We start from the raw sequence: 21,941 nt of genomic DNA, 5'->3' as shown, positions 1-21,941 counted from the left end.
TGTTTAATGGATTTTACTAATAACTAAATAAGATAAACTTGTGAAGAAACTTGCAAAAATAATTACGTTATATACCCAAATACATGTTTCACATGTAATACACTGTACTATTTTCCTTTTTTTAAATAAATTTCTGCGTGTTTATCCTAAGTAATTCCAAATTGAACTACGTGCACCTCGAATAAGATTAAAAAATTTCATAAAAATTATATTAGTCTCGTATGTTCCATTATAACCCATATCCTAGAGATCAATGAAAACTTTACTTGTTTTCTATGGATAATCCAATCATCTACCTCATAATTACCACATAATAATTGTGATAATATCTAAACTTGGTCAACAAATTCTATAAACTGGCATGAAAAGATATTTTGGGTCCATAATCTTGATATAAAAAATTTGAATTATTTTACTAAAGTGGGGTTATACATTGTTCACAAATAGATACAACTCTCATGTAGTTTCATATGACTCAACACAAACATTGAAGTTTTCATACCTAATAAAACTTTTGAACTCCCGTGCATCTCAAATTTGAACACAACCTTAATTTTACCTTAGTATTAAAAAAATATAAAGTTACATTTGTAGAAGTTGTGCAAACAAATATTTTTCTAATTTGTACTTGGGTGGAAAAAGATAGGTCATATAAAAAAGATCAAAGAAATAGCAATTTACATGCAAACAAATACCATTAAGTGAAAGATAATGATTTTATAAAAAAATAGAAAATTGAAACATCAAATTTAGAGTTTTTATGATGGAGAAATACACTCACAAGTTTTAATTCCAGATTCAAAAGAGAAACATGAATTATTCATGTGTTCTTCCCTTCTTTGTTTGAGTCCAGCCCACTAATAAGGCAAAACCAAATGGAACCGAAATTTTTTTATTAATAGATGAAAGAGGCCTGGTAAAACATGCGGCCCATCCCACTGGGGAAAACCCTTATCTATATACTACATGCCCACACGGTCAACCTCCGCTCCTCCCTCAAGGCTCCGTTGGGTTACTTTTGCTTATGCACGTGTCACATCGAATGTTTAGATACTAATTGGGAGTATTAAACGTAGACTATTTACAAAACCCATTACATAAGTGGAGGCTAAATGGCGAGACGAATCTATTAAGCCTAATTAATCCATCATTAGCAAATATTTACTGTAGCAACACATTGTCAAATCATGGACTAATTAGGCTTAATAGATTCGTCTCGCCGTTTAGCCTCCACTTATATAATGGGTTTTGTAAATAGTCTACGTTTAATACTTCTAATTAGTATCTAAACATTCGATGTGACGGGTGCTAAAAATAAGCTGGAGAAACCAAACCAGACCTCAGTCAGCCGCCACCATTCCCCGCCTGAAAGCCCTCCTCTCTAGCTCTCCCCGACTATCTTCTGGGGCGGGCTCGTTCCCCACTCCAACGGCGGCGCCACTCCTCTTGTCCCTTCCCTCCCTTCCAATCTTGCAGCTACAGCAACCAAGCGTCCAGCCTCCAGCGGTGTGCTCATCGCGACGCCGGCGGCAAAGGCGGTCGCGGCCTTTGCGTGCGTGGCCCCACCCCCACGTCGAGCTCCACCTACAGGCACTGGATGAACTGAAGGCCTGAAGGTGAAGAGGGACACGATCCAGAGCTCAAGGCGAGAAAGCGCATGCAGCTCCTGTGCACCAATCGTGCGTGCAGCTCCTCTACTCCTGTGCACCGATTGGTGTTTGATTTGTAGTTCATTTGCATGTGCAGCTCATGTGCTCCAATCTGTGCTCCGATTGGTGTTTAATTTGTTTTTCATTTGAGTCAGATTTGTGTCTCCGTCTTGATTCGAGTTCACCATGATGGGGATGTGTGATTTTAGTTTATTTGCTCACCTGTAGCTCGGTCAGTTCGGTTATGACCAAAGATCGAACCAAACTGATCGAAACCGAATTGCTCGGTCTTGATAATTCGCAGGGAATGTGGATTCAATGGGAGGAGACGAGGCGGGGGTCTGGAGGAGATGGGAGATTCGGCGGCAGCCGCCTGGACGCAACGGCCGGCCAAGGACGCGGGCGGTGGCGGTGCGGCATGGGCCAGGGGCACGGTGGCGGGCGCGTGGGGCGGCGGGTGGCGTAGGGGCAACGGCCGGGCCTAGGCCGCGGTGGCCGGTGGCGGTGGGGCGTCATGGTGCGCAGGGGCCGGCTGCAGTGGGCAGCAGGCACGGCGCAGCTCGGGGCCAGGAGGCGGCGGCCGGCGGCGCAGCCAGGGGAGGGCGAGCAGGAGCTCGGGAGGAGGCCAGTCATGGTTGAACAGAAAAAGAAGAGAGAAGAGGTGGTGCGCTGGTTAGATGTGCTCAGATCTAAGTCCAAGTCCCGTACGATCCCACCTTTGTCCCACAATTTCCCCCGTCTACCACATTTTTTGGTTTAAAAACTTTGGTGGGCCAGCAACAAGCATGAGCATATTTATACAAAAGCGAAATTACCAGAATTAGTCACAAGTGATTTTATTAAAATTCAAAAAATAAGAACCATAAAATTTGGAGTTGGAGAAATACCAGTTCTTTGGAGTTCTTGTGCACTTTTTTTCCACCATTTTCTATGAATCTCCTGCCAAAAGTATTTTTCCCTCCCAAGCAGTGCACTAATGTTTTCGAAAAAAATATCGCATCTTAGTTTTTTAAAAGAGATGTATTTGTTTTGTCAAAATTGTGGTTAAGTATGGTATCAAATCCTTGACGATTTTCATTTTCAATCTATAACGGCTAACGAGGTTTGTCATAGAAATTGGGCCTGAATATGAGTCTGGATGGGCCATTTGAAGATCTACAATGAAAATTCACAAATCGTCACAAAATGTTGCACCGTGAATGACGTACTCCGAATCCTACATGAAAAAACTCATCATAGATTAATAGGTTTCGTGTAGTGTCAAGTCAAACTTTAAATTTTGCATACCGCATAACATTTTCAAACTCGTATGCACTTTAAAATTGAACACAACCTTACATGGGCACTTTGTTAAAAAGAATATTTTTATTTTTTTGAGTAAATAGAGAAGTAACCTTGTGAAGCAACCTTAAAATATATTTATCTTAGAAACCCCCAATAATCATATTAAATGGTAGAGGATGATTTTAGATGAACGCTGGAAAAAGAATTATCAAATTTAGAGTTCATATGAGTTTTTGAAGTTTTTTTTCCTAGATTAAAATGTAAAAAGCTTTTCGATCGAGGAACTTCTGTTTTCCCAGTATATTCTTCATTTTTTTCTATAAATTCATAAAAGCAGTAGGGCTTGTGGCTTAATGTCTTTAAATAATAGGGTTAGTATTGATGTTTTGCATGACATGTAACACAAATTCTGATGCAGCCCAGCAGTCAGAAGGCATCCATTATACCGTTGCGGCCGCGATTCCTTTGAGTCTCATATTTGCCAGCCATGTTTTCCTATTTTTGGCTACTAGATGAAATATCCAGAGCAGTCCAATTCTCAACCCACCAATCTGTGGCAGTCTAACAGGCCGGCCAGACATGTGCAAGCCCAAACTCGGCCAATAGCATGCTGGTCTAAGATCGACCAATGGGCTATGGTCAACTTCGAAATGGGCTGCAGATCGGGTTGAAAATAACAAAGAGAGTATATGACATGTGGGACCTACTTGTGAGTGATCCACATAATAGATGGATCCATGTTGCTAGAGGCCACAATGCCATTTAAAAAAAAACTGAGAAAAAAACAGAATAAAAAGTTTTGTGATGTTTGTCAACTATCCTCTTCTGACAATTTATTTTTCATCACAAAATATTATTGATCTAGTTTATGATTTTTTAGTTACTCTTAGCGATGAACACTTCATTTTCATCACTAAGTTGTGTTGCCCCTCTGGAAACGTAAAACGAATTGGAGTAATGACGAAAAGCTCTAGCGTCACCACAAATATGTCACAGAAGGTCACACTTTTTTAGTGAAATGATGCCGCAGCCAATATGAAGATGAATCTCGCGACGAAAGAGTCAGACTGGGACTTCTCTTTTTTTCCCTACACGAGCCTAGGTGCTGGTTATGTGGGTCCACACATAATGTAAAAGCCCACGAAATGAATTTTGTGGCAAAATACTGATTTATTGCAACAAACTAAACCACCATATACCAACAGAAATATTTGGTGGCAATATCATCTTCTTTCATGCAACCACTTAGTATTTGGTTGCAATATAGTCACATTTATTGCAACAAACTAAACCACCATATACCAATAGAAATATTTGGTGGCAATAACATCTTCCTTTTTGCAACCACATATGTAGTTGGTTGCAATATAGCCGCACGTATTGCAACACAAAATATTCATGGCAATATTATTTACCAATCGCAATGACTCTAAATTTAGCGGCAAATAACCCTTACATATTGCAACAAAAATAAACTTTATGACAACTGCAACCTAACTATGGCAAAAAGATCATCTATTTGCAACCAGGTTTCTGATGGTGGTGAGAGCATCAATGTTTTGCAACCAAATTACAAAATGGTTGCAATAACACCCATCTAATGCAACTAATTTGATGTCATTGCAAAGATTTCTATGGCATTAGCCCTAAATTCTAGTAGTGCTACCAAGTAGATTAGATTCCAACCAACTTGTAACTCTTGGTCGTCAAGCATTGAACAATATAATCCAACAAGGGCACCCCCGCAAGGGCATCTGAACATCCAAACATTGAACAATATAATCCACCAAAATACAGGATGTAGGGTATTACTCTCCGGAGGCCCGAACCTGTCTAACATCCTCGTGTCCCTTGCGTTCTCACGATCACCTTCGAGTTGTTAGTCTCACAATCGCCCTCACCTACAAATCAACCACTTGGGTAACCCCCTGGTGGACTATCGGGCGTACAAATCCGACATGTGTGTGTGTATTTTGTGCTAAAGGCGATATCAACAGATATCGGCTATCTAAGGTGATGAATTGCTCATCGACTTTTACATATTGTCTGCTTTGACTCATTACCTATGAATAGTACAAATTAACGAATCAGCCGACATACACATTTTTATCTATGCTTCTTCATCATCTGATTGGCCCATCTAGAACAAGAAGCTTGCAGCATCCATGAATTCATCTTCTTCCCAGACTTTTCCAGACAAGCAGCGCAGCTTGTCAGATTCCAAAAAAGGAACATCAGCTGCAGCGATGATCGCAGTTTCATCAGCCGGCACGATTTCCACCATATCTGCGCCCCACTGAATTAGAACCTGATGCATCGTGGACGGAATATAGCAATTTGCATGAATCCAATCTTAACCCAGAAGAAGATTGTATGAACCTTTGCCATCGATGACGAAAAAGGAAGTAATTAGAGTTTTGCTACCAATCGTTAATTCAATGTTTAGGACTTCTTTAGCTTTTGATCTCTTCCCCTTGAAATCCTTTAGGACCATGTTAGTCTTGATTAAATCCTCAGAAATCTTACCAAGCTTGCGGTAAATAGCATAAGGCATAATGTTGACAGCAGCACCACCATCAACCAACATCTTGGATATCGGTTGGCCATCAACATGTCCCTTCATATATAGAGGCTTCAAGTGTCGATGTTTTTCCACCTCTGGTTTCTCAAATAAAACTTGCTGGGCCAGAAAGACCAATTGGGCTACCTCTTCTTCATCACTATGATAAATTCCAAATTCAGCAGGCAAAATAAAACCATGTTAATTTTAGTCGATACCTCTTTGCCTTTGTCTGATTGCTTGACGCCACTCCTGGTGTTGTTCCTTGTAGCGCAAGCGTTGAACCCTTCTTCTCTGTGTCTTGGTCAAACCTTCTAGACACCAATGCTCTCTAGGAATTAGCTTTTCTTGTTGTTTGATATTCTATTCCTTGGACTCATCTATGACCACAGATCTGCGCCTTGGAGGGTAACTCAACCTGTGATGCACAGATTGTAATTCCTTCTCATCGGATTCCTCAACAGCTTGACGGTGCCTTGAAGATTGATACTCCAAACGTTCATGCACCGATCGGCATTGTCTCTTGGAATCATGATATTCTTGATATTATGAGCTGCACTATGGGCAACTAATAGCTAATGGTAACCTCAGCTTTTGATTCTAGCAATATTGAAAGAAAGGACAATTCTAGTGTGATTCAAACTGATTTTGGCCTTCATTTGTCCTAACTTCTCGATCCACCCGTTTGCGCTGGTACTTGTTGATCAGCATTTTGGAAGTCACTCTGGGTTTCCCAGTGGATCGGCTGGTTTCAGCTTCATCTACTTCTTGAATTCCTCAGCTGATATCTGCACCCATGGGTCCATCGCGCCAGATTATTTTGCCCTCCTTAATGTGAGCAGGATTGATCAAATCCTTGACTCATCTTGCTCATCTAAAGGCGCAGCCTCCACCATATTGACAGCTAGGAATAGATGTTTGTCAACCTTCATCGACTTCTTTGCATCATCAACTTTAAGCCTTCCTTGTTCTATAGCCGTTTGTATCTGTTGATAGAAAGTCTTGCAATCGTTAGTATGATGTGTAACAGAGTTATGCAACTTGCAATAGTTCTTCTTTTTGAGCTCCTCAGCCGACGGTATCTTGTGATCCGGAGGCAACTTGATCCGTCCTTCTTGTAACAGCAGGTCAAAGATCTTATCGGCTTTGGTGATGTCGAAGTCATATGTTTCTGTATTAGTTTTAATCCATGGGCATGAGATCAGCTTCTTGCTCTTAACCCACTCTGCAACACTGACCTCTCCATCTACATCAGAGTCTTCATCATACGAGTCATATGCTTTGAAGTGAGAAACTCCATACTTGCCCCTACGCGTGTTCTAGAATCGGCTTTTATGAATCGAAACCTCGTGCACCATATGTGCCAAACTCTCAAAGTCTTGAGGAGCAAACTTTTCCTTAATGAGATCCAGCAACCCCTGATAAGCTAGTTCTACCAACGGTCCATCTAATAAGTACTAACTCCCCGTTTCTTTGCTTCATCATTATGAGATCCATTATCTTCATCTCTTGGGCTTCTACATTGTAATGCTTGTGAAATAATCTTTCTAAATCTTCCCAACTGTTGATAGAATTGGGCGCCAATGTAGAAAACCATGTGAAGGCAAGTCCTGTTAGTGACAACGGAAACATGCACACCTTGAGTGCATCTGTTGAAGCTGCTTCTCCACACTGAACCAAGAATCGGCTAACATGTTCCCTTGTAGACATATTGTCTTCTCCAGAAAACTTAGCAAAATCCGGAACATGGTACTGATGTGGCATTGCGACCTGATCAGACCATAAGGGATACGGGTGCTGGTATATACAGGACTGCTCCTTAGGCTTCAACCTGAACTGACTCCTCATTACTTCAGCAATCTTTGCAGCCTAATCTTCACTACTCTACCCATTCCCGTATGGTGAATGTGGAGAAACTGGCACGAATCCATCCATAGCATGAGCCTGGCGAGTATCAAACACCCTGTTAGCATCAGATGTAAAATCTGGACCTCAGGCTTCTACATTGATCAACAAGGAGGACTTGGGAGATTTGCTTAACTCTAGTGTAGGCTCCAAATTAGCTCACAAGTGGTGCAAGGCGTGCCAATCAATTTGCCCTGAAAATTGACAAGGTAAACATTAAATTCTAGAGCCGATCGACGGCGAAACCTTTCAAACTCATGGGTAGGTGTTCTCGGAAGAAACACCACAACAGACAGGTATGCAATGTAATTATGCGGTGTAAATAAATAAAGCATTAATGGCATACGCCATCGGCTATATGAGTCGACAGGCTAAGATAAATCATTGTAAAACAACAACCATAAAAGGAGCCCTTACTAACCATGTGCACACTAGATAGACTAACAAATCTAGTGAATGTCTTGATAAGTGTAATTGAACTTAGACAAGGGAATATGAGTAAGAGGGCATTGACATCAATCTATTAACCTAAGAGATTAAAACATAGCAGCAAGGACCTCTTGCCTATCGCTTATGAGCTAATTAAGCTAATGGAATCCTAATCAATGTCATGATCGTGTAATCGAACTTAGACAAGGTAACACGGTGAAAGGGCATTAACTTTGGCCCACTAACTTATTCAGACAAGCTTGCGCGTCAAGGCCTCGTACGTGCCCCTATCGGCTCGATGACATCACCATGCTCCCGTGAGATGTGGATGATACCCAGCCGATGCATCGGCTCTCAAAAGTAGCGTTATGACGTCAGGGATCTGATAGCTAGCAATATGAGGGGAAGGGGTAAAGATCTATCGGACGTAGCATATGTAAAGTAATAAAACCATGTAAGATCTACCAACCGATATGATCAGATAAGGGGTGAACACTTAAACAAGGTTAAGGAGCCGATGAACAAAACCTAACAAGATCTGAGCTATTTGATAACTGTGAGCGCTTAAGAAAACTAAGAGATCAATACGATACAACTTAATAAAAATGAACAACTCGATAACTTTGAGCAACCGTCGAAGATAAGTAGAATATTGCACAAAGCTTAGAAAGTTCTACTCGCAATCTAAGATAACTCGATAACTAGCCACATAACTGAATATCAAAATATAAGACTTAACTTAGAAAGTTCTGATAGAGGCCGTAATGATCGGGTGACGGTACTTACAAGCTCGCCTGAGATTGAAGCTGATGCAGCTGTGCACACAAGAAGGAACTTGTTGAAATTACTCTACTCCTACTCCTAGGATTTTGGCGATGTGGCATCAAAAGGTTCTATTGATTGATTGATGATTATTATTTACAAAGCTCATGGGTTTATATTTATACCCTTAAGCAAGATAAAATCCTAGTCAATTACAACATGACTATTATAGCTATTTCTAAAAACTACCTAAGATAAGTCTCCATACATTACCTTATTTGGTGGAGTTGATCTCGCTTCGGATCGGACTTTCTCCAGTCTTCTATCGGCTTCCGGAACCTTGGTCCCCTATGGCTAGTTTTTGTCAACGAGGAATCATCAACGATCCTCTTTCTCTCTGCTACATCGGCTATCAGAACCTTATCCACAGCAGTTGACTATGGCCAAAAACCGGTGTCAACAGTAGGATGTGACAATCATGAGTTTTTAGTCTTTGGAGTTTGCATCGATCAGTGGCAATACATATCGATGAGTTATAAGCATATCCATCTGGGAACTTCACCTAACTTATAAAATCACATAACACTTTCTTTTTCATTTTACCCATTGTATATGGAGCTTTCTGCATTTTGCATGACTCTCCTTCCATTGTATTCAGCATGTGTAGATGTGGTCTAATGCCCATCTCTTCCAAATCAACCGTAGCATTGATCATGTCCTTTGTCTTCCTAGCAACTTTAAGCAATGTTCCAATAAGGTTTTCACATATGTTTTTCTCAATATGCATGACATCAAGATTATGTGGCAGCTTCAGAGTTGTCCAATATGGCAAGTCAAACAAACAAATCCTTTGGCTCCAACATTTTCCGGGTTCCTTCTTCCTTTTCTGACCTTGAGGAGGCTTTCCATGTTTAACGTCTTTAACATTCTCCAGTTGCTGTTGAAGCTCCTCAGTAGTAAATTACTCTGGTCTCTATTGGATTTCAGTATTACCATCAAACTCTTCTTTCTTTCTTCTCCATGGATGGTCAATTGAAAGTAAATGATGATGGCCAATATAACATATCTTGTTCTTCAATCTCCTTGAGCAAGATCCTTGTCACAACGCACACAGGTATAATAACCTTTCATGACTCACCCCGCCAATGTACTCAGTGCTGGATAATCATGTACGCACCAAATAACTGCAGCTTGTAGTTTAAAGGATTGATGGCTACAAGCATCATATGCATCGACACCCTTCCAAATGTCTAACAGCTCATCTACAAGAGGTTGCAAGAAGTCATCAAAATCCTTTGATGGAGAACTCAGCCTAGGGATCAATAATGCCATCATGAAGTTTGATTCTTCCATGCATACCCATGGTGGCATCTTATATGGCACAACAAATACTGGCCACATACTATATGAGTTGATCATGTTGCCAAATGGATTGAAACTAGCAGTTGCAAGGCCAAGTTTAATGTGCCTAGCAGCTTTTGCAAAATCCGGCCAATTTTTATCGAAGTCTTTCCATGCCTCACCATCAGCTGGATGGCTAAGCTCATTATCCACTGGTTTTCGCTTCAACTTGTGCCATTGTGCATCCTTTGCGGTTTTTGATGAAAGAAACATCCTCTTCAGCCTTGAAACCTGCGAAAAAATGCCTCAATACCTTCCGAGGAACGTGCTTCTTGTTGTTTGCATCTTTCCATCTTGAATCCGCTTCACAACACACTGTGCACACATCATGTTTTGCTAGCATCTTGCGAAACAATACACAATTATTCCTGCAAACATGGATAGATTCATAGCTAAGTCCCATGGCACGTATGTACTTCATTGCATCATTGTAAGATGTCGGAACACATGCTCCTAGGAAAGCAACGGATAACACCTTCAGAATCGCATTGAATGCGACATTGCTGATCCAATAGAAAGACTTGATATGAAGTAACTTCACAACAAATGTAAATTGTGTATATTTAGATCCTGGTGACACCTTACATTTTAAATGATCCTTTATACATTCTAACATTTTCCCTTCAAGCTCTTTAGTGTGGCACATGTCGGCTATCATTTTAGGAAGTCCATCTTCAGTGCCTTCATCCTCCTCCATACCCGATATGTGTTTGTTTTCCTGAACCATTTCCTGATCACCATATTCCTGCAGAACTGCACAATCCTCAACCCCCTCATCCGGTAGAATTGCAATTTTCTCAACCCCATCATCCTGCAAAATTGCATTTTCCTGAACCCCATTATCTTGCAGATTTGCATTTTCCTGAACCCTATCCTAAAATGTTTCTCCATGATGGATCCACCTAGTGTAGGTGCTTGCCATCCCAGTTCTAGGTTGCATGTTCACCACTTCTACAATACATATAGACTAATTCAGGCATCCACGACACGGGCGTAGTATTTGTTCATCATTAGAGTATCTACTCTTAACAAATTTCATAAAATTATTGACCCCATTCTCATGCTCGGGGGTAAATAGTTGACAACCATGTATCCAACGTCTATCCATCTGGGAAATTTTGGCTAATTCAACTTAAAATTACTGACCAGATAGAAAGACCTTAACACGAAATGAAATTTTGGCAAATTCAACTCAAAATTACAAACCAGATTGACGCGTCGTAGCAAGAAGCACCAGATTTGTGCTGCCGTAGGACTGAGCCGCCGCGGGGAGGTGCAGATCTCTGCTGGAATGCTCCATCCTAGTCGCCTTCTCCCTGTTCTCTTTTTTTCCATATGACAGGAGCACAATAGCGGGTAAACTATTTTTTGGCTACAGCTCGAGCTTTTCTGCCGCCAACTACCACACTCACCTTAACACGAAATGAAATTTTGGCAAATTCAACTCAAATTACAGACCAGATTGACGCGCCGTAGCAAGAAGCACCAGATTTGTGCTGCCGTAGGACTGAGCCGCCGCGGGGAGGTGCAGATCTCTGCTGGAATGCTCCATCCTAGCCGCCTTCTCCCTGTTCTCTTTTTTTCCATATCACAGGAGCACAATAGCGGGTAAACTATTTTTTGGCTGCAGCTCGAGCTTTTCTGCTGCCAACTACCACACTCACCTGAAACTTACCTTACATGTGGGACTTGGTCGCGGTAAAGATTTCCCATTCGATCGATAACAGGTTCAAACCACGGGAGGAGCACGTTTTGCATTTTATTTTACTATCCTATTTATCAGCTTAAACTTACATGTGGGACCTTATTGGTTTATGATGTTTTCATGGACCTTATATCGACACAAAACCACCATGTAACAGCGAGTGATGATTTCTTTTTGACTACAATGGCAACTTTTATGATGTTCCGTAACTTTGTCACTAAATTTGCTTGGATATGAAACTTTATGATGTTTTAAGCCAAAAACGTCATAGATCTATGATGAGAACAAATGTGCCATAAAATTTTCATCGTAGATCGGCACATTTCTTGTAGTGTTTGATTGTGTATCCAACCACTTTCTAATGTTTTCTCAATAAATCCAGCAACTTATTGGTTTCTTCCTTGCTCAACTTGTCGCTTATGATGACTGAATACATGTTGTTGTTTCCCAAATTTTCATGTTTTAATCCCTCATCATGTCACTAACATTCTCTACCCCCTCATCATCGGGAGGTAGAGGCAATATTTGTCGAGAAGCAGGCAGAAAATCATATGTATATTTAAATCCATGAAGATTAATGGTTACTTTTCCTTTTCCAGTATCAAGAACAACGTTACCAACTTAAGAAAAGGCCTACCAAGGATTATATCATCATGTTTATCATAGCAAGCATCAATAGCAAAGAAATTAGTTGGTTGTTGATGCTCCTTATTGACACACTTTTAGTGTTATTTAACTAGTGTTTCCATGCTTATTCTTATACTAACCGGCCACTTGGCGCCTGAAATAACCCTATTATTGCATATGTGTTGTATTTTGGACCATATTGTATTTTGGCAGGAAATACCTCATAATCAAGGGGGTTTGTATAAAGAGCTTAATGGATATCTGGACATGGGTCGTCGAGGGAAGCCAGCATGAGGAAGGAGAGGACCAGCAAGGCCAGGAAGGGCCCAAGCCGATCGGCCTGACCCATTCCAGGGCCTGGTCGACCTCCCATTTCTTCAGCGTAAAGTCTACGATGATCTCTAGGGTTTTTTCACCAACATTGACCCAGAGCTGCCACCTATGGGAGACTATAAATACCCCCTCATGGACTTCAAGGAAGAAGAGTTGGAGGGAGAGGACAAAACACCACGTAAACACCATTCACTGCCGCCACGAGAAGGAAAAACGGAGAGAAGATTGGATCTACAAGAAACTACACGAAGTGGAGTACCAGAGAAGGGAGAAACCTCCCAAGCCGATCAGCTTGGAGGTGCCCAGGCCAATCATCCTAGGGCACTCTTGCCCCAGTTCGTCGTCGTCTTCGATCCAGTTGATCTACAGGATGATTTTTACCCAAAATTCTGTCAACATGTGTAAGATCATGGGGTAAAGTCTCTGTATGTCCTAGAGGTTGTATGGAGATCTTGATTTGTAATCGTTGAACCTCTTGTTTAAGATCTGTTTATTATCTATCATATCTTGATGATGCTCTTTCCTGTAATGGCTGGCCAGCGCTACTTTAGGTTGCTTATTTGCTTACCTAGAACGATCATCATACCGTATTCTTATCGTTCAATAATTGAGTAGCCTCGTGTAGTGACAATGTGCGAGAGGGAAAGTGTTGGACATGGTTCACATCCTCTCACAACAACACTTAGATCTAGTTCATTAATGTATGGCGATTACATCTACAAGTGATTCTAGATCTCTAGGACAAACGTTTTATCTATCTTGTTTACATTCATACTTTCAATCTGCTTTAATCTAGATTGCTAGTTCTTTTGTTAGTTCAATCCTATCTCACTACTCCAAAACGAATATATGGTAACACACTCTTGAAACACATACTTCCATGTGTTACAAAGGAGTTTCATAGTCACAAAAGTATATGTTACATACGAACTTGGTAACACATAGCATTTGTTTTGTAAAATTGTGCTACAAACAACGATTATATAGTAACACAAAATTAATATTACATATAAAATATTACAAAAATAGTAGTATGTTGTAACACATAGAAGATAATGTTACAACTAAAGTGTTACAAGGTGAGCCCTAATTCGTATATAGGTTGGACTACCATTTAGCGCACACACACAATGCTCTTTCCTCCACTGGTCTAGATCGTAATAAAAAAAATAACATCGTCAAGGTGGTTTCAAACTAGGGATCTTCCCCATAGAAAGTATCTGCGAGACCAATGAGCTATAAGACTAGTTTTGAACAATAATTATCTATTGCTTTTAATAATGATTGTAAGTTCTTAAAATTTCAAAATTTAAGCAAATATTTAACAAAAAATTCAAAATCTAATGAAAATTGTGATTTTGATCCTGATAAAAAAAGTTGAAAAATGGAATCGAAACCCCGAGTGGGTGTAGGTGCCGTATCGGTCGTTGGAGGTCACGTCACACATGCTCCATGTCACTGCCATGTGAGCCCCACTCAGTTGGGAGTGGTCAAGCCGTACAACCATCCATATCAATGTTCCGTGGCACCGCATCAACTAGCTGGAGCCATCTGGCACGGCGCTCATCCACCATATTGCCATATGAGCCCACATCAAGGGTAGTTGTCACCTCACACACCCCTCCTCATCGCTGCTACATGGACCCCTTCCACATGAATCCTAGGTGGGTCTCAAATCAACTATTGGTGCACACTCCCTCCATATGTGTACCAGTTAATTTATTGGAATTACTTCACACTTGACAACTACACGTTCCATAAAAGGATCTTTAAATTATTAGAGTTTATACATGAGTAAAACATATGCATTTTAAGATTTTAAGATCGTATAAAAAACAAAATTCAAATGTTTGTATAGATTATAACCTAGTATTCTAGTAGTTTTAAATTTTTAATAATACCTAAGTTTTCTTTGAAAATTCTAAAATTCAAAGTACACCCTAATGACGTTCCTACAAAGAATTTATCCAAGAAAATAATAAATGTGGAAAATCATATGCTTCAGTTTGGCCTCACTTTAGAGTACATCTTCTTAGTCTTCCGTTCCCTCATTAGAAAGACTTTAGGTGATTAATAGCTATTGTTACCTTTTTTACAAGAAAAATTAATAGAGGCTTGATTTTACAAGGTTTTCATTTAAAACATCAAACAACATTTTTTTGCAATAAATACATTTTTAGAATTGAAATGGATCTACGCTATTTATTACCTCTTCCATGTGAAAATCTATTAATACCATTAGTTCAGATGTTTTTATTGGGACTTGTTTGTCGAAGTGAATTCAATCATGTACCGTTCGCATGCATCCACTTGCCGCTGGTGGGCCCTAGATATTCCTGTCCCCATTTGTCAATGACTCAACTCTAAAAGAACATGTATCCTACCCCTAATACCTTGTTTAGGGAGAAAAAAGAAAAAAAAAGACTCCAACAGCTTCCCCGAAACTTCCCAAGCTATTTGTGATACTAAAATAGAGCCCGTCACCACGCATATTTGCGTGGCATCCATCTTCCCCCAATTGCCCCCTTCCCGCGTGCGCGAGAATTCCCACGAGATTTTGCGTGCGGGCGAGGCAGGAAGCTCTGCGGCGGCGGGGGGCGAGGGGCGGCGGTGGCGAGTAGCATCCTGTTGGCTACGACGAAGGAGGTTGCGCCCTGGTGCTGGTGGAGCCGCTAGCCAACCGTCTCCACCATCATGCGATGGTTCCTGTTCTCGGAGGCGGCGGTGGTGGCGGTGGGGCGAGCGGTGGCGGCTGTGGGGTGAGGGGCGGCAAACGGGTTGCTCGTCCTCAGGTAGGTGGAAACAGGCGGATGGGAAAGTTAAAATTCCAACTTTCCGTTCAATGGATTTGTAAAGGTGGGTAGTAAAATCGATTCGTAACGGATCAAGAAAGCTTCCTGTGCGAGCAATTGAATTTGGTCGGCGAGTATCAGGCGGCCAACGGGAGGTCCTTCGGCGACGCAAGCTTCCCTTAAGCGGACATGCCTAGCTGGCAGCCGCACGAGGTCCATCCACAGGCGGCCACGCCTACTCCTCCTGCGGGCGGCCCTACGTGCTCCTCCGATAGTGCCTGAGGCTGGCGTTGCCTCGATTTGGATCCACGGACGGGGAAAACGGGAAAGAACAGAGGAAGAAGAAGATCGGAAAGGGAGGCTGATACGCGAGTCCCGTAATATAGACAGATAACGGTGTTACACTATCAAGTATCTGGTGACCAGCCACTAATGGGCCTAATTATGATGATGTGGGCTGTTTTGAAATATTAGGGTTAGTTATTAGCGATCTCTATGGTTTGATACGTTTTTTGAGAAAAATATTTTTAGAAAAGCTCCGAATATATAGTTTTGGGGGAAAAAATTTTAGGATACTCTTGGAGAAGGTGTCGCTAAGGACCGTCACAGGCCACCACTTTCGGCCAAATTTTGGAGATCCAAATCTTTTTTTTTCTTCCGATCCAATTCGAGCTCCCGTTCTCTCAGGCGGTTCCATTAGGCCAAGCCGTCGCTGCCTGGTGCCTGCCCGCCGCAAACTCGACCCTCTCCTTGCGGCATCGTGCTGCTCGTGCGCCGCCGCCGGTCCTCGTGGCCGCGCGCCCGCAGGCTTGCGCGCTACCGGTGATCCTCGCGCGGCCAGGCCGCCTCGCATGCGCTCGCGCGCTGTCGCAGCCTGCCGGTCCCCGCGCCCGCGCGCCCGCACCACCGCACGCTCCTGGGCTGCCGCCGGTCACCACGCCTCCTGCGGTTCCGTCGTGGAGGCTGTTTCCTGTTACCTCATCGAACGGACCAAGCAGCTGGACTGTAACGGTTGATCCAAGGGGTAATTTGGCTGCCAACACACAAGGTGTTCGACTATATGCCTCAACAGGTGAATACAAAATCTCAGTTTGTTCAGAGAAACATCAAGATTGAGAGATGCATGGAAGCACACTACTCAAAGAGATTGGTGTAGTTCTTTGCAACTAATTTTAGTGCATTCTTTAATTTTATTCCAGTTTATTTCTTGGCTCATGATTCTCTCACCCCTATACTAGAGTTTGGTTCTGGGGCACGTCGATTCCACGCAACCAGATCTTGTCGGCAATCTGAATCACTACCGGCAGCTTACCGGTGAGTGCCCTTCACCTTTAATGACTGCTGGTTGATTCTTGGTTGAACTGAGCATTCTATATTTACTGCTAGTTTCCCTTCAAAGTCACGCTTATAGTTCTAGAAGAATTACTGGGATTTTCGATATCTTGGCACTGCTGCACATTGTTGAATACATATGTTTACTGAAAATTGAGCAAGAACTTGTCCTTGTCGTGGAAAATGCATACGACTGATGGTCTTAAGTATAGTACAAGGCTTGCTTTGATAGTAAAACAGTCAAGTTCGTTTTAAACTGTTTGTACACCCAAATCTTATTTGAACATCTACCCTGTGATTTTGGCTGCAAATCCTGCCATGTTCGAGCAGGGCCGTTGCTGGCTCGAAACGCTGCAAGTTGGGGGGAATGTGGCAGACACATAGCTACAAAGGGTGCAAGCTGCGGGCGGCTCGACTCATGAGTAGTGGTGCGGAATGTAAGAGGCATGGATGCCGGTGGAGATGACGTTGTGATATCTCAGGGAACTTGCTCTGCACCTCTGCTCCATATCCTATTATTGTTTCGTTCATGTATTTAACGTATTCTTTGATTCCTTAATTTATTGTCTCAAAGTTCAGCTCATGAGTACGGTCGCACATCGCACCCCTCACCCAATCACCCTCCACCAATTGGGTCTGCAACTCCTACCCTCATGTAAAAATTAGTTCGAAATTTAGATTAATTTGTAAATCCTGCTTTTTCACTCTCCAAAACTCATGTGGTGAATGATTAATACTATCAGCACTCGGCTGTTGAACTTCTCTTTTTTTATTTGTGTTTTTCAGTATACTATAGTTACTTTTTTAATATTTATAATATTACTAATAGCTTAATTCTCTATGCAATTTGAAATGATCCATATTAACAACATATTTCTCAATGCAGGTTGAAATGATGAATGGCTGAATATCAAGAATGGGTCAAGAAACAATGGATTTTAGAATTTCTAGATATTTTTATTGAAATTTCCAATCCAGTTGTAAATAATTTGTGCCCTTAGTTCCTATGTACATTTTCTTTGTACAATTATACTTTTATGCATATACTATCACATGTGTATATAATATGTTGGTTTCCTTTCTACAATCAATGTACCTTATTGTGATTTTTTGAGAATTATGGTTTGTGTGATTTTTCATATCAACATTATTTGCCATATGCAGTGCGTAGCAATATTTATTTCAAAATTTTGAATGTGTTACGATAGGTAAAATGTGTGTTACAAACATTATGTTCCTTTGTTGCAAGCTATGTTTCCTATCATAATGTGGAAGTGTTACTAGAGCTAAACAAATATGTTACTAAAGATAATCTTTGTAACACTTAACAAATGTTTCCACTAGGTCACTAATTGTGTTACAAAGTAGTGACACTTTTTGGGATGTAATGGAACACATCTTTTGTTCGAGTAGATTACGCTGAAGTAACATCGCATAAGGGAACATTAACAAGATGTGTTACTAGGAGACCTAGTAACATATTTATTGAGCTATAGTAACACAAGTTGGTGTTACTAAAACCGTGTTATGTAGTAGTGTCTTATACAAAGAACCTTGCTTACATAGATTAGTGCTTAGTTAAGCGTGCAAATCCACTAGTTTCACGGATTGATAAACCTTGGGGGATTACTCTAAGGGAAGACTGATCCGTACGCTTGCGGTTCACAAATTGGCGTGCTAACTGTTGTCAACAAGCTTTTCTGGCATCGTTGACGAGGAACAAGTCAGTTTTGCTACGTTTAACTTTGTATTAATTTTTGTTAACCTCTAACATCTAACTTTTTGTGTAGAAAAGAAAAACCTTTGTTTTTTGTTTATGGTGTCTAGGCTCTGATCAATCACTACAAGGAGGAAGGAGAAAAGTCACTAAGGGATTATGCAATTCCATTAACTGATCAATTCGACATGCAGAAATCCGACTCAGTCTTGCAGCCAAGGAGTACATCTTGGATAAAGGAATAATTGACATGGTTGGAACCAATCCTTTCCAAGAAGTGGAGACTGATAATCCATATAGACACATGGAGTGATTCACGATGCTATGCAACACGCTACAACAAGAAGAAATTCCGCCAGCTTGGTTCAGGTGGAATCTATTTCCGTTTTCACTTGCAGGTCAAGCGAAACGATGGTATGCAGAAGCTTCTTTCGATGCGAAGGATAATTAGGAGACACTAATGAAAAAGTTTTGTGGGAGATTTTTCTCTGAGAACAAACTTTAGAATCTTTGGAAGGAAGTGATGATGTTTGTGCAAGGAGAAGATGAAGGAATAGATCAAGCTTGGGATAGATTCAACAGATTGCTCGAACAAGGATCTAAGCTTGGATTCTCAGGTGATGTGTTGTTACACACATTTTATTTTTCACTAACCCCAAAATGCCAGGAGTTTTTTTAAATGTGTGCAAGAGGAGACCTCATGGAAAAAACACTCAGGGAGGCTGCACGACTTCTACAGAAAATCAGTAGAGGAGTAGCCGTAAATAGAGAATGGGATAACTATCAATCTGGACCACAAGAGCAAGGAAATCAAGGACATACTTGCTAGAATTTTTAGAAAAGAACTCCAGAAGGATGAGAAGGAAGAACCTGTGGTGCAAGAAGAAGAAGAACCACCACATGCTAAGGAGGAACCTACCCGATGCATCAAAGACAATAAATCAGAAACATCAGACGTTCGAAGCTTGGCGAATGCAAAACCCCTGCGAGAGTTTGAACAAATGGATTAGATTCCTATCAATTTCAGCAAGATATTTGATAAACATAGGCCATATCCAAATCAAAAGGGGTCAACCAGCGCCATAGAGATAGATTTTCTACTAGAGAGACACACTGGCTATGTGCTTGATAAGGAAACAGCTGGAGAAATTATTCAAAAACTTTTCAGCGAAGAAGAAGTAGACCCAGAATACGTTGTTGAAGTAAATAGAGTCATGGGAGTAAAGCCTGAAGCATCACCGTTCGCAAGTCTAGCGCAGGTATACGTGATTGATACTAATCAAGACGAAGGATCACATTTGCCTACACTGCATATCGATTGCATGATCAATGGGAAGATTATCGACAAGGCACTCTACGATATTGGAGCACATGTAATTGTTATGTCTTTGAAACTTTATAATAAACTTTTTAGTAAGACTTTGCAACTTGCTCCAGCACCAATTAAATTGATCATGGGAGATGGTAGAACAACCGAATCTTTGGGTGTGCTTAGAGATCTAAAAGTTAACATCTCAAATAAATTTGTACTAACTGATTTCTTTGTAATTGATGCTTGCCATGATAAACATGATGATATAGTCCTTGGTAGACCTTTTCTTAAGTTGGTAAATGTTGTGCTTGATACGGGAGAAGACAAAGTAACAATTAATCTTGATGGTGCTAAATACACTTATGATTTTCTGCCTGCATCTCAGAAAAAATTTCATCTATCTCCTGATAACAAGGAGGTAGAAAGTATATGCTTTGCTGAAAATTTCAGGGTTCCTCTACTAAGGGCAATGGAAAATAATGAGGATGACCAAGATAACGAATTGGGAGAAGCAACTGATGCATTGTCACCTCAATATGGGACTCTGGAGGAAGGAAAATTTGAAGATATTGGAGAATTGGTACAACAAGAACCAGAAGCACCATATGTAGAGCAGAAGTCATTACCCAAGGGATTAAAATATGAATTTTCGGGGAGCAATAAGACGTATCCAGTTATCATTAGCGACGAGTTGAGCGAACAAGAAATTGAGAAGTTGCTGAATTTGTTGAGAAAGCATCAAAAAGTGATTGGGTACACGATAAAAGACTTAAAAGGAATCAGTCCAACCTTCTGCACCCATTGGATACAATTAGAAGAACAACCTAAGCTAGTTGTGGAAGGCTAGAGAAGACTAACCCATGCAATACACGATGTAGTAAAGGGGGTGATCAAATTGCTTAATGCTGGGATAATCTACCCAGTACCACAAAGTGAATGGGTGAGCCCAGTGCATTGCGTACCATAGAAAGGAGAACTTACTGTCGTGACAAATGAGAAGAATGAGTTGATCCCCTAGAGGATAGTGATGGGATAGAGGATGTGTATCGACTACCGAAAGCTAAACAAGGCAACTAGGAAGGATCACTTCCCTTTGCCTTTCATCGATGAAATGCTCGAAAGGTTAGCAAAGCACTCTCACTTTTGCTATCTTGATGGATATTCCGGGTTCTTTCAGATTCCTATACACCTAGATGATCAGCATAAGACCACATTTACTTATCCATAAGGAACTTTCACTTATAGAAGAATGCCTTTTGGGTTGTGCAATGCACCTGCTTTTTTCTAACGTTGCATGATGGCTATATTCTCGGATTTCATTGAAGATATCATGGAGGTATTTATGGATGATTTTTTAGTTCATGGTACAAGTTTCGACAGCTGTTTGGAAAATCTTGATAAAGTTCTTAAACGATGTGGAGAAGTTGATCTTGTCCTAAACTAGGAGAAGTGTCACTTTATGATGAAGCAAGGAATAGTACTTGGGCTTGTCATAGAAAGAGGGATAGAAGTTGATAAAGCAAAGATTGAAACTGTGGAAAAGTTTCCTCCGCCTAGAGGCATCAAGTCATTGAGAAGCTTTCTTGGACATGCTGGATTTTACAGGAGATTCATAAGGATTTTTCAAAGATCACCAAGCTATTGACATAGCTCCTGCAAAAAGATGTGAATTTTGAGTTTGATGAAGATTTTTTCCAAGCTTTCAGAACTTTAAATCACTCACTTATTAGCGCACCCATCATTCAACCTCTGAATTGGATACCTTTCAAAATAATGTGTGATGCAAGTGATTATGTTATTGAAGCAGTCCTTGGATAAAGAAAAGAAGGGAAGGTACACACAATTTACTATACTAGCAAGACTTTAAATGAGGCTCAAATAAATTATGCAACCACGGAGAAAGAATTGATTGCAATAGTATTCTCTTTTGAAAAAATCAGATCTTATACTGTGAACTCCAAAGTGATTGTGTACACCGACCATGCTGCGATTAAATATCTTTTGTCCAAGAAAGATGCTAAACCATGTCTGATTCGCTGGATATTGCTGCTACTAGAATTTGATATGGAGATCAGAGATAAAAAGGGATCAGAAAATGTGGTGGCTGACCACTTGTCGAGAATGTATCAACAA

At 40.9% G+C, this 21,941-nt stretch overlaps 1 long non-coding RNA gene across 1 annotated transcript; it reads left to right on the top strand.

Moving 5' to 3' along the window:
• Positions 1-16,025: 16,025 nt before the first annotated feature.
• Positions 16,026-17,899, top strand: LOC117835499 (uncharacterized). Its single transcript, XR_011897058.1, has 3 exons — positions 16,026-16,519; positions 16,686-16,761; positions 17,110-17,899. It is a non-coding gene; the product is annotated as an uncharacterized lncRNA (long non-coding RNA).
• The last annotated feature ends 4,042 nt before the right edge of the window (positions 17,900-21,941 follow it).

The sequence above is a fragment of the Setaria viridis genome, chromosome 9 (assembly GCF_005286985.2).
Source record: "Setaria viridis chromosome 9, Setaria_viridis_v4.0, whole genome shotgun sequence".
In the NCBI taxonomy this organism is placed as follows: domain Eukaryota; kingdom Viridiplantae; phylum Streptophyta; class Magnoliopsida; order Poales; family Poaceae; genus Setaria; species Setaria viridis.
This window is presented reverse-complemented; position numbering and strand designations above follow the sequence as displayed.